Raw genomic sequence first — 14280 nt, 5'->3', positions numbered from 1 at the left:
GATTCCCTTACCTCTGTACAGGACTCTAGAGTTTGCTGAGCACCCCCATATCCATTATTCTCATGGCATGCTCGGGAAGGCCCTGTGAGGAGGACAGTGAGAGTCCCACTGCAGAGATGGGGGAGCTGAGGGTCACGGAAAAGGGAGTTGAACATAGAACTGAGTCCAGACCCAGCTCCTCTTCCAAAGAGGGAGGCTCTATAAGAGACATAGGGTGTGCTAAGAAAGAGAAGAGGGGGCGCCTGGGTGGCTCAGTTGGTTAAGTGTCCGAATCTTGGTTTCGGCTCAGGTCATGATCTCAGGGTCGTGAGATCAAGCCTGAGTCAGGCTCCGCAGTGGGTGTGGAATCTGCTTGAGATTCTTTCTCCCTCTGCCCCTCTCCCCACCCCTACTCACTCTCTCTCTCTAAAAAAAAAAAAAACAAAACAAAACAAAGAGAAGAGTCCACAGGGCCAGGTTACACTGCTGTGCAATGGCGGTGTGGTCGTATGTGTCAGGGCTGGAGCCACGGCACCAGGATTTGAATCCAGATTCTGCCATTTAGCCCCCCATGCCTCAGTTTCCTCATCTGTCGGCGCCGACAGTAACAGTCCCTCCTCCACAGAGAACGCTGTGAAGAGTGAGCATGGGAGAAGGGCTGAGGGCCCGCGGCACGCATGATCTTCATGCGGTTTTGCTGTTGTCGCCATTGTTACTGTTACTACCACTACTACTACCATCAGCGAGTCCTGGGGACGGCGCTGGCCTGAGGAGGGAAAGGTTGGAGTCTCAGGTCGTAAAATGTGAAGCTCATCTCAGCCTGTTCAGGCAGCTCTAAGAAAGCACCCTGGACTGTGCACCCCTCACGGTTCTGGAAGCTGGAAATCTAGGATCAGGGCGCTAGCACGGTCGGCTTCTGGTGGGGATCTTCTTCCGGGTTGCAGACTGCTGACTTCTCGCGGTATCCTCACACGGCGGAAAGAGGGTGAGGGGATTGTCCGGGGTGTCTTTGACAAGGGCACTAATCCCATTCCTGAGGGCTCCACCCCCATGACCTCATGACCTCCGGAAGGCCCTGCCACCGAATAACAGCACACTGGGGGTTAGGGTTTCAACATATGAATTTGGGTGGGACACATTCAGCTCATTGCAAACCCGAAGGAACAAAAGTAACAGGAGGCCAATTTTAGTTAAAACAGGATAAATGCGTTTGCGGTATGACGTGAGTCTGGCCGGCGTCCACAGGGCTCCCCTCACGTGTTTCCCTGTGTGGACTAGGACCCCTTCCGTGGGCTTCCCCAGCTGCCTGCGCTTCGTCCGTCCCCACACTCAGCCCAAAGCACCATGAGCGCCTGATCATTGCCTGCCTCCCCAGCTGGACCGTGCTTATCTTCCTCACGTCGGGCGTCTGGCGTCTGGTACGCTGTCTAGCACCTAGTGGGTACTCAGTGACTAGCCTCCTGATGAGCGAATAATAGATGACACCCAGTGGAATGACAGTTTGGAGAGGAAGGAGTCTATATGGAGACCAGCCAAGAAGCAGATGCAAGATTCTGGGTTAGGTTGGGAGAGGGAGTTAGGAAAAAATAAGAAACGATCCCCAAGAAAGGACAGATGGGCTTTGTGAACGATGGGCTATGGGAGTTCACAGGAAAGGAAGGTCAAAATGGACTCCTGCCCTGGGGTCCCAGACACGGGCAATGACCCTTCAAAAAGGGGAGGAAAGAAGGAGATCTTGGTTTGTGAGAGAAACACTAGCCATAGCTTTGCCTTGTTGAGCTTCATAGAAGTTGCTGGTGATGCAAATGGAGTCACACAGGGCAGGGTGGAGTGAGAGGTACCGGCTGGAGATGGGGGTTTGACGAGTGACTCTTCTGGGAAAGGCGCAGCAGCAGGAGTGGGTAGGACCTGCCCAGTCTAAGAAGGCACAGAGCAGAGAGGAAGCAGGTGGACGGTGAGGAGACCTGGAGGGAACGATAGGACCATCATTCCCGACTGTATTGCCTTGTTTTTGTCTCAGGCAGCCCAATCCACCTGGTGGAACTGGCTTTAAAGCCAACCCTTGGTCCTGCCCGGACGTCCTCTTTCACTCGACCTCCTCACCCTGCCCTGCTCCGCTCCTCCCTTCCCTCCAGCAGTCACCCCATCTTTTCTCTGCCTTACCCAGAAAAACATAAAATACAAGAGGACGGCCCATTCACCAAGCGTCCTAGAGAAAGGCAGTGCTCAGCTCTTGCGACCACTTACTCCCCTCTTCCTTTTCTCCTCAGTCCATACTTGCCCAAGGCCTTCCGATGAAAGACCTGAACAGAAAGGAAAGCATTTTTATGCCAGAAAACCAACTTAGCTTAAAGGAAGCGCACAAAAAGAAGGCGGCGCCATTGAATTTTTCTTTGTTTTCTGGAAACATTTTATTTCAACTGTTGCTGCTGTGAACCCACAACTTCTCATTGCTTCATTTCTGCAGGAAAATTGCAGCTGCCGGGTTCTCAGGAGAAAGAAAGAGAGACGGCACAGAGCCGGTTCTGCACGTTTCTGCCTCCCTGTGGTAGGTGGAAAATCCGCGGAAAGAAAGCTGATGCTCATTCATACTATGGGACAATGCGGGGAATCGACTCGAATCAACTAGTCTTAGGTGTGCTCTGTAACTAGTGGGCTGATGTGTTTTAGAGCTGCTGGCTCCTCACTGATCAAACACAGAATGACTCTGCCCTCCGGAGACGATGTGATGATCGCATAACAAGGTCGGCGACTTTGCCCTGCTTAGGTGCTCCCCGAAGACTAGCCTGGTGGGCTTGCTGCTTCTCACGCCGCCAGGCCTCTGCTCTGCTCTCTGCGGACCTCTGGGGGAGCCACACGGGAGGCACAAGCTAGGAATCCGCTCCCAAGGGGACTTTCTACCTAATGGTTTCCAAGACTTTTCACTTTACTATACATTTTTGCAGACTTCAGTCTGATTTGACTAAAATGTAGCGAGACCTCACAGATTTGGGGTGGCCAGACCAGCACGCCTTCCTAAGCTTATCACACTCGGTGGGCCCAAGTTTAACACCATCTCCAAACAAAACATCTCTTTCTGGCCAAAAGAAGGCCCTAGAAGGCCTGAACTGTCAACTTCATCAAGTGGTGCGCTTGCTTGGAAGGGGACCAAGCGTGTTGGAGTCCTGGCCAGCCAAACGTACCCAAGCCACTTTTGGAGAGGCCAGGCGGAAGTGAGGGCTCTGATTTTCATGTTAAATCCCCATTTGGCCTTGGAAATGTTAAAAATAAACTTTCACCTGCATCTGATTTTCCTCTTGTTATTGCAACCATTGTCTGTTTGAACAAAGATGTAGCAAGAGCCTCTTTGAGCAGTTCACAGAGTTCAAGCCAGAGCCCAAATTGGAGGGACACAGATGTTAATGAACAAGGGGACCAAGCAAGAGTGCCGCTGGGAATCAGAACACTTCCCAGGATGGTCAGGCCACACGCTGCTCTGTGAGCGGCCCCTCCTGGCTCTCAGGAGAAAGCCCTGAGAGCTGCCCGTGCATGTCTCCCCCTGCGACAAGGTATTAGAGGGAGATGGTGATCCGGCCCTCCCCAGGTCCCCGTTTTTCTTCTCACTTGCTTGCATTTTGGAAGCACCCATCAAATTTGGGGGTGGGTAGGTTAGTTCCAATAGAATGAAAATCACAAACGCTACAGAATTTACTGGTGACCTTGGAAGCAGTATGTTGTTCTAGAAAAAGCCTGGGTTTGGGAGCTGGATAAACCTGGGTTCAAATTCATTTATTCTCAGTTGTGTGACCCTGGGCAAATTACTTGACCTCTCTGAGCCTCCGTTTTCTCTGCTATAAAATGGGCATACAAACACCATATCGGTTAAGGCAATGCTAGCTGCTGTTAGCAATGCTAACACACACCCACCCAAAGTTACTTGGTTCTCACATTGGGGAAGTTCATTTCCGATTCACATAAAGTGCAAAACAGGTATTCCTAGTCTGCAGGCTGCTCTGCTCCAAGAGATGATTTATGTGCCTAGGTCCTTTCTCTGTCTGGCTTCCTCATTTTCTAAACATGGCTCTCCAGATCATCAGGCTCTGTAGACATCAATCCAAAGGTGGGAGGAAGAGGATGGGGGACTGTGGCCAGTGGGAGAGTTTTATACTAAGCCTAGAAACACCACACAGCACTTCCACTCACGGGCTAGTGTCACAGCACAGGTCTGTGGCTGCACTTAATTGCAAAGAGCACTTAGAACCGAGGCCCAGCTGTGTCCCAGGAAGATGAAGAAACAGGTTTGGTAACCATCTACCTAGTTTTTGCCACATACACCAACTTCTCAGGGCGATAATGGAGCTAAATGAAATAATGACCGTGAACTAGGGCAAATTTCAACAAAGGCTGTTGTTTCCTTTCCTCTTTCCCCTTCTCCGTGGCCAGACTTTTGCTAGAAGCGATGAGAGAGTCTTCATTTGTAATGACGCACAACAGGAGCAGCTGTGGACAACAAGCTCCTGACCCCACCAGCCCTCGCCCGACATTTCCCTACTGCCAACACGGCGGGAGCGGGGGGGGGGGGACCCTGAGATCGTGTTCGTGCTACTTCCCCGCATCTTCCAGCACTCTCCCCACAGCCTTTACGGCTTCGCCAGGCACCTACCCTTCCACGAAATTGGACGTTGCCGCGGTTAAATCCAGGGTCAGAAAATCATCACGTAAGGAACAGGTGAGGTACGTTACCTGTGGTGTTACTGTGTTTCTGTTAAATTGTATTCATGCCTGTAGGTGGGTTATGCAGTCTCTCACTGCCATAGTCCCCACACTTTCCTGTTGGTGACATCGGTCTGCTTCATTCGTTGACCTGCCTGGTTCCTGGAAACCTTTGGATTTGATGCCCCCCAGGACTTCCTGGGGGCTCCCCGGGTCTCCATGCAGGGCTGGCACTCTCAAGCCCAGCACCTTTTCCTTGGGTGCATTCCCAGGCGGCCATTCAGACCTCAGGGGTTTTGCCTGTACCCTGAGTCACACCTTGGCTCCTCTTTCTGTGCACATACACGGCCTCAGGGATACGCTCCTCGCGACTTCCCCAAGTGCTGCCTTGTCCTCACCGTAGCATCGGTCTCACTATTCATCTGGCCGAAAGGGGTAGTGAGCAGCATCTTACTGAAAGTGGTGGTTTCGGAGCTTAGGAGTTGACAAGGGATCACCAGCCTCTAGAGGGTTGATCTTTATACAGTGTGGCCGGTTAGCGTTTCTACCTTGTTTCTAAGAGCAAATGTGTCCCAAATGCCAAACAAATGGACTCAGGGTGAATGTTATGATCTAAGCCTTTCATAACTTGAGAATTGCGCTGATCAAAGTTCTGATGTCGCGGACTTCAATTTAAATCCTGGCTCTGTCGCCTTCTAGCTGTATGACTTTGGGCAAATTATCTAAACTCTCTGAAGTATGTTTCTTTCTCTGGAAATTGAGGAGATAGTCTTGTTTAGAGTGTTGGTACAAAGACGTTGTGAAAGCATGTATGTATACAGCTCAGAGCATAGTGATGATACCAAGTAAACCTTCGTAAATAACCATTATTATAGCTTGCCATAACGTAAGGAAGCATTAGGTTGAACTATGCTGTTCATTGAATTTTATTTTTCCTTATTTTTTATTGAGGTGTAATTGACAAACTAACATTATATTAGTTTTAGGTGTACACCATAGTGATTTGACATTTATATATATATAGGAAACGATCCCCACGATAAGTGTAGTTACCATCCGTCACCATACATAGTCATTACGGTATTATTGACTATACTCCCTATGCTGTACTTTGCATATTTATTTTATAAATATGTGACTCATTTATTTTATAACTGGAAGTTTGTACCCCTTCACCTATTTTGCCCATCTCCCCACCCTCTGCTCTGGAAACCACCAGTTCTCTGTATTTATGACTCTGTTTCTGTTTTGTTTTGTTTGTTTGTTTTTTTAGATTATTTGTTAAATTTTTAAAATAACCTTTTTTTTTCCATCAAGTTTCAACATATAATTAACATATTTTTACTGGAAAACTGAAGGAAAGGAGAAACTTAAAAGGAGAGAGTAGAAATCAACCAAAAACCTCACTATTCAATAAAAACCACTATTACCATCTTGGGGGTTTTCCTCTCAGGATTTTACTACGTACGTGTGCACTTTACACCATTGGAATTAAGCTAACTATAATGTTGTTTCACATCCAACATTTTCCACTTAAAACATAATAAGCTTTTTTTCAGTAAAAATTCTTTACAAATGCTAATTTTTTTAAAGATTTTATTTATTTATTCGAAAGAGCACGTGTGGGTGGGGGGAGGGGCAGAGGGAGAGAAAGAAGCAGACTCCCGCTGAGTGCAAACCCAGCCAGTCCCAAAACCCTGAGATTGGGACCTGAGCTGAAGTCAGAGGCTTAACCGACTGAGCCACCCAGGTGCCTCACAAGTTTTAAAGAATTTTAAATTCAAGGAAATTTTTTAAGCTATTCAATCATTTATTTAAAGCCATTCATTTAGTGCTGAACATGTAGATTATTTCCATTTTCTTACTCTCATGAATAACACTTCCATATAAAATCCTGCAAATTTTATTTTTTCAATATTTGTGTTTACTTACTTAAAATAGCTCCCTAGAAGTAATATTGCCTAGTCAAAAGGGATGCACATTTCTAATCCTCTTGCAACAGGCAGCTCAGTATTTCCTTCAGAAATTCTATTACAACTTATTCTCTGGAGTGTTTTAAAATTCATGCTGTTGCTTTCCTATTCACTTGTGCAGGGAGCCCATGAGTCGACTCTTGCCAGGGGACGGTAACTTGGTAGAGTACACAGTATTTTGGGGGGTTGCCTGGCATGCACTTTCTTTTCCCAACGATGCCCTGAATTCCACTGAGGGAATTGTCTCTGCCCCTTGTACAGTTTTGGTGTACAGAGTCGGAAGGGTCCCCTGGGCAGGAGGCAGAATGACACTGAAGCCAACTGCAAGAGCACCCAGACTCAGGCTCTGCCCCCTCACCCCTAGGCTAGAGAGCAGTGCTCTGTGCTCCTGGGGCGGGAGCCTGGGGGCCCTTTTTCCATAAAAGTTTCACCCTCCACTCAAAAGCCTCTCTCCCCAGTGGGTCAAGCCAGTGCTGGAGCCTTTGGATAATACCCTGGCTCTTCCTTTCCTTTCCTTAATCCCAAAGTAGGCACAGAGAAGGCACTTAATCCCACAGTGCCAGGTGCAAAGACAGTGTCCAGCACATGTTTGTTGAAATGACCTTGGAGGGGGACTGAGAGAGCCTAAAAGAGAGAGACCGAAGGGCTATAATATGTGCCATATAACTGTCTCCTGGAGTCTTGTTCTCCAAGAAAGCCCCTGGAGAAATCCATGTGGGTCGAGGCCGATATCAAACTTTCTAATGGAAGGCTCGTCCTGCCATCTAGTGGTGGGCAAAGGGAGCGGGGCAGGGACCAGACCTCAGCAGCCGGCAGTCAGGGTGGGACGAACTGCAGTCCAGGAGGCCACGAGTGGGTGGGCAGGTCAGGGGAGACCCAGAGCACCCTGTGGACACCGCAGAACTTGGGGTGCCATATAAAGGAGGCAAGAACAGGAATTATTCCCAATAATAGAATATTCCCGATAGTCTGCCAAGGACTCTCCAAAGTGCTCTTTGCACTTCCGATCTTTTGGTCCTCCCAGCAACCCCTTGGAAGGAAGGGAACTAGCACCCAGAGAACTCAGTGCCCGAGTTCCCACAACTAGTCAGTGGCACAGGGAGGGATTAAATCCAGCATTATCTGACTTCATAGTTTGGGTTTCTAGGAAGATTTCTAAAATCCAGAGAGAGAGAAAGAGATCTCCTGTGTCCCTTCTGTTTCATCACCCCAGCCCCACCCTCACCCAGCCCATTTCCCGGGCAACAGAGAGCGGTTTTGTTCACTGTGGTGCACAGCCCCATTTCCACCTTCGGGGCCTCTCTTGGTTCCCCACATCTCTACTCAGAGCAACTCCAAAGGGAAGCTTTCCTCTCCTAAGCCTGGAGATCGGACAGGCTGGTAGTGGACTCCTTTGTCTACTGTCAACAAATATTAAAATATTTTAGACTTTCTGTCACAGTTCTTTTCCCTTACTGGTTATGGGAGAGGAAGATGCAAACTAGGCCCTACAAGCACCGTCTCCTTTCCGATGAGCCACTGTAAAGTTCACTTCTAGGCCCGGAAAGGGCTTCATGCACCTTCCAAGAAAAATGGTGGGGCTTGCGCAGGGCTACCCCAGCCGTGTCCCAAGGCCTGAAAGGACCGCCCAGCAAATACACAAGGGGGCCAAGGAATCCACCAGCCTACAGACACTCCCCATTAGGGGATGCTGAGGTTTATTTAAGAAAGAGCAGCCATTTTTTTCTGCCTGGCCCACCCAGATGAGTAATAAACTGCCTATTTTTAGTTTAGGGATTTGTTTTTCTTTTCTCTTTTTAGAGATCTATCCAGACCCATTTCCCAGGGTTGAGAGCTTCAACGGCCTTGAGTTTGTTGCTCAGGGGAGAAGGAAAGTGCTCTTTGAAAACGAGAGTGGTCCTCAAATGCACTGTGACTGTGACTTCCCCCCAAGAACCAAGATTGCCCGCAATAACTTCAACATCATTCATTCATTGCAATAACTTCAATGTCATTCATCGGTCAACACTTGCCGCTTGATGCCTTAAGAGCCAAAAAGGCTGATGTTTGGCACCGCCCCAGCTCCTTCTCCTCTGGGTCAGATCCTAGGCCACTTACATCCTCTCACACAGGGAGCACCATCCCATCCTGGCTCAGCTACTCTCAGTACCATCCACAGCCTGCCTCACCTCCTCTCCCAGAAGTGGACAAGCTCTCATCCACTAAGTACCAGTTGCTGGTCCTTACCACTCTCCAACCTATGCACATGAGTATTTCCCTTTCTTATAATTATATCATCAATTACCTTTTTCACTTATTAAGCCAATCAATACTTGTTGATCACCTTACCTGTGCCAGATACCAGGACAAAGATGAGTTGCAATTCTCTCAGAGCCAAGAGAAAACTAGCAAGTAGGACAATTACAATATGGCGTAGGAAATGCTAAGCCGGAAATATACAAAGTTACCATGGAGTCCCTTCCCTCACCTCGTTCTACTTTCCTCCCTTCACCCTGGCCTTGCCTCAAGCTCCTTGTCTTCACCTACCGCAGGGCCTCAGGTTTCACTTTAGCTACGTGCTTAGGTGGTCCCTCTTGCCCTGGCTTGACACAAACCCAGTCACAAACTGAAAAGAACCTATGGCAGCCTTGGGAGCCCGGGCCACCCCGACAGGAAAACAGCCAGGAGAGAAGTCCACAAATGTACCATCAGTGCTGGCGCTAAAAATCAAGTTTGTGGAATGGATAAATGAAGGACCAATGAATGAATCCATGAAAAACTGAATGAGGAGTCAATAGATGGTTTAACGGATGAATGAGAGAATGAACTTCCATCCTTGAAGCAAAACTGAATTTTAGAATTTCCAACACTCGTGCTTGCTCATTGAACACTGTGTTCCCCAGAAAATCCTCTACAGAGATTTTTTTTAAAGATTTTATTTATTTATTTGACAGAGAGAGAGAGAGGGAGCACAAGCTGGGGGAGAGGCAGAGGGAGAGGGAGAAGCAGACTTCCTGAGGAGCAGAGAGCTGGATGCAGGGCTCAGGGATCATGACCTGAGCTGAAGGCAGGCACTTAACCGCCTGAGCCACCCACCCAGGTGCCCCCTCTACAGAGATTTTTAATTTTTAATTTAAGAAATTAAAGTTACTTAAAAGTTCATTGAGAACGTGACTTGCACTTGGGGATGCTGGAGCTGTGTAGGGAGATTTTCGGAAGCAGGGTTCAGAGTCGCTTATGCAGGAGAACACTGAAAGGCCCCCAACTCATGTGAGGGAGGAAGCTTCAAATTCCTCAGGCCAGAGCCTTTTGAGGCAGTGTGTCTCCTGCCCAGGTGTGGGGGGGGCTACCAAAGGTGATAGGTTTGGGGCTTCTCACTTAACTGAATGGGGGTACCAGGCTGAACGCTAGCTGGAAAGTCACGTGTGAGTGCAAAGTACCGTGTCCGATCACCGCTGCAGTGTTCCTACCGAGAAGAGAGCCGCAGGGACACCTTCAGCCTTCCAGCCGCTGTGTTCTGACATTATCTCTTCCATAAATGCAGATGCTGTGCTGTAAAGAGGACCAGGATCAGAGAGGAAAAGGGTTGTGTGGTCAGGGGCCACTCTGAACAGTGTAAATGCCCTTCAAGCCTCCCTGGTTCTCTGAGATAAGCTGGCTGAAGCTTTTGACTTTGGGGTTTAGTCGGTGGGATGGCCTGACACCACGATCCGGCTCCATCTGAGAGACACGACACATGTTGGCCGTTTCCTCCGCTGCAGGAAATCCCAGCTTCCCGTAAGCTTCGGGGGGTGATCCTTTAAGAACAAGTTAAAAGACAGGGAATGCTGTAGCCCACATTTAAAATAGTTTGAAATGAAATTATTCCCCTTAGTGATGATACAGGTCCACAGTTCTTTAGCCTAACTCTAAACAAGGTACTTGGAACATTCTTAATGAGCTATTTGGCAGCACACTGACTTTTCTCAGTTAATTTGGTGGCAAAACCTGATCTGAACTTATGTGAAGCTATGTGTGGTGTTCAATGATCCCATTTAGTGGAAAGAGTCGTGTATTTTTCTGCAGAGATATTGATGTGTTGATTACAGGCTCCTGCCCCAGCCCCTGTTGGTGATGGTACATAATACACGTAGACCATAACCCGTCGAAAAGCTGGATGGTCCTAAAGGCTAAATCATTTCTGCCCTAAGTAATTTGGACAAGGTACTGTGGATCCGTACCCCCTTCACCTGACCAGCTTCCACAGACATGTCCTCATGGAATTCATCAGGAATCCTCTGAAGCAGTCCACCCACAGAGCCCTCTGGGCAGCATCAAGGCTCCCTCACTCTGGCCTCACACTGCCCCCCCACCCCTTGCTGCCTGACGTCCCTTCCATCATCACTCCCCTCCTTGGTTAGAAATGAGCATTTTGACCATCCCAGCCTCTGCCAGGGCCAGGCCCAAACAGAAATGCTGCTGGTCACCTACCTTCTGAGCCACCTTCTGTCCCCTTCCACAAAATCCACCCCTCTGTGTCCCTTCTGACGCTAACTAGACCAATAGTTGCCCCACCTGAATCAGCAAAGACCGTTTCTAACTATTGGGTCCAGTGTAATCTGTCTTTAGTCCCCAGAGATAAACTCTGACCTTGCTATGCCACTTGGCTTTAAAAAATGTGACAGACACAAACAACTTATATAAAACAGTGATTGTCATGTGCCATTTATAATAATGAAAAAACAATAACAAATTACATGTCCCCCAAAAAAAGGGAATGGTGAAATAAATGTTGATACATTTTCTCTAAGAATATTATGCTGCTATTAAAATTAATGATTTTGAAGAAGTTTAACAGAATAGAAAAATGCTTATAATGTTAAGTGAAAAAGCCAGGTACAAAATGGTACATATAGTATTATTTTAATTTTATTACATAAATACCCTGGGAAAAGACTAGGAGAAATTATACCAAATCTTAACAGTTGCTATCTCTGATAAATCAAATTATGTGCTTTTTATTTTCTTTTTTATAATTTTCTTTATTTTCTGAGTTGTCTGCAGAAAGCACTGTTATTTTTGAAAACAGAAAAAAAATAAAATTTCAGTGAGTTTGGAAGTAGAACAGTGTATGAGAAGCATGAAAGATGACTTCTTATCTCCTTGGGTCACTCTCTCATCCTGTAATTTTGATTACTAATATCCTTCAGTCAAATAAGAGATTCTTTTCTGCAGATTTTGGAAGGAAAGAGATTTGTTCTTTGTGTCTCAATTTCTGAGAGAACGTGTTCCTTTTGAGATTACACAGACAGTTTCAGCCAGACCAGAGTTGCTGATGGGAGTTTGCTCTGAGGTATGGATTCACTGAAGTAATTAAGCCAACGGCCTCCTCTGACTAGACTGGGGGGAATGTCAGACTTCCGGGGCTGGAGCGCCACCTTGTGGCCATATGCATCCTTCCCCGGAGCAGCGTGGGCCGAAGCACTTCCTCGCTCTCGACAGTGCCGAGCATCTTCAAGTCAGGCGGGTTACTAAGAACAGCACCAACCGCTCTGTAGAGCACCCAGCCTCTAATGCCCTCAAATTTTGGGGGCCAGAGAAGTTTCCACTGCATGGTGAAACAACTTGATGTGCCAAGAATAGTCAGAGACCGGGTATACAATTGACATATGTTTGGAAGGTCCTGAGCCATCCAAAATAATGTCTACTCAGTCCCTGAGAATGGATGGACACACACAAACACACACACACACACACTCACACACTCACACACACAACTCACACCGCATGCTCGCACTCCTTCGCTTTTCTCCACTTTTCCTTACAGAACTCAAACCCCACAACACAAATTGAATATTAGACCCAAATGCAAATGCCCTGGGAGAGAGGTCAGTCAAGGAGAAGTAAATTTGTACCCAGGCACTAGTGACTTGGCAGGTCTTCTCAGAAGTCCATTTTCTCCATGGGGTTGGGAGTAACATATTTTCTCCATGAAATTGTGTGTGGTTTTTAGTGAGATTCCCCAGATGTGGGTTTGCGGCTAGATTGACAGCTACAATAGCTCCCCCTCCTCAAAAAAAAAAAAAAAAAAAAAAAAAAAAAATCCCTTGGTTCCAGTACCTGAGGCAGAATTGGGAATCTAGATACCCCCTCAAGACTCACTTGGACCAAGAGTTGCAGATAAACACAAAAGCCAACCTTCTAACCCTAACTCCAGGACACATTTCACTGCAGGGATCAACGAGCTTTGTCTTAAAGGGCTAGATATAAATACTTTAGGCTTTGTGGGTCTAACTGTTCAGCCCTGTCATTGAATCATGAGCACAGCCACAGGCGATACATAAACAATGGTGTGTCTGTGTTCCAATAAATCGCTATTTACCAAAGCAGGGTTGGACTCTGTAAGGAAGAAGGGACCCCCTACTCTGAAGAGATGTTAGTGCTGGATTGGACTTCAGAAATCATCCAAACAACAGTCTCATTTCACAGCTGGGAGAACCGGAGCCAAGAGAGGCAAAGAGCGTATTAGGTAAGGCTTGCCAGCTTGAGAGAAGGCATGGGCCCTCCTTTCAGCTCTGGCGGACTCTGTGTGAGGCACACACAGACACACACTTCCTTCTCAGAAACCCTGTTCTCTTTCGCCTTCCTTGGAGAAATGGCTGACGGTGCTCAGTACCATCAGCTCCTCTTGCTTTTCTGTAAAAGGTCTGTCCTTGGGGCGCCTGCGTGGCTCAGTCGGTTAAGCATCAGCCTTCGGCTCAGGTCATGATTCCAGGGTCCTGGGATGGGATGGAGCCCCGAGTTGGGCTCCTTGCTCAGTGGGCCTGCTTCTCCCCCTCCCTCTGCCTGCCACTCCCCCTGCTTATGCGAGTGCTTTCTCCTCTCTCTCTCTGTCAAATAAATAAATAAAATCTTTAAAAAAATAAAAAAGAAAGGTCTGTCCTAGCCGTACTCTAGGCCAGGCCATTCCAGCCTGATCCATTCCTGAGGGCTTACAGAGTGCCAGACCCCAAGCCAGGCACCTCCCTTGTGTTCCTCATTTCATCCTGCAACAGTCCCAGGAGAGAGAGATGTGATGACCTTTTTAAACATATGAATAAACTGAGGCTGGAGAGGTTACCTATCTTGCCAAGATTCCACAGACAGATAAGGAGAGAGCCAGGATTTGCTTACTTCCCCCAAAGGAGGAATGGTTCACTCATACTGAGTCTAGAATTTAACCAGACCAGCTGTATCACTCCCTCCACCCAGACACAGTCTTGCCCACCCTCAAGGACCACTTCCCGGCCTCTTTCTTCTCCATGAAGCTTTCTCCTGCCCTCCTCTGGTCACCTCTAGCACGGATCATGTGAGCAGCACAGCTGAGCACCTATGACCTTCTGTTTTGTATTGAGCACTGTGACTTCAGGGGCATGAATATTTTTACCCCACCTCCTGTCAACTCCTCAAAGATACGGGACATAACAGGTGCCTGGTACTTATGTCTTGATGCCGAACACTTCTTGCCATCTTCACTGCTACCACCCTGGTCCAAGCCACTGTCCTCTTTGACTCAAATTCTCGCCAAGTCGGTCTTGTTTCCACTCTTGCCCTTCCATGGTCTCTTTTCAACACAAAAGTTGGAATGATTCTGTCAAAACTGAAGTCATCTCATATCCTAACGGCTCATACCTCCAGT

This window comes from Ursus americanus, chromosome 4, assembly GCF_024610735.1.
Source record: "Ursus americanus isolate L20-20 chromosome 4, mUrsAme1.1.p, whole genome shotgun sequence".
In the NCBI taxonomy this organism is placed as follows: domain Eukaryota; kingdom Metazoa; phylum Chordata; class Mammalia; order Carnivora; family Ursidae; genus Ursus; species Ursus americanus.
This window is presented reverse-complemented; position numbering follows the sequence as displayed.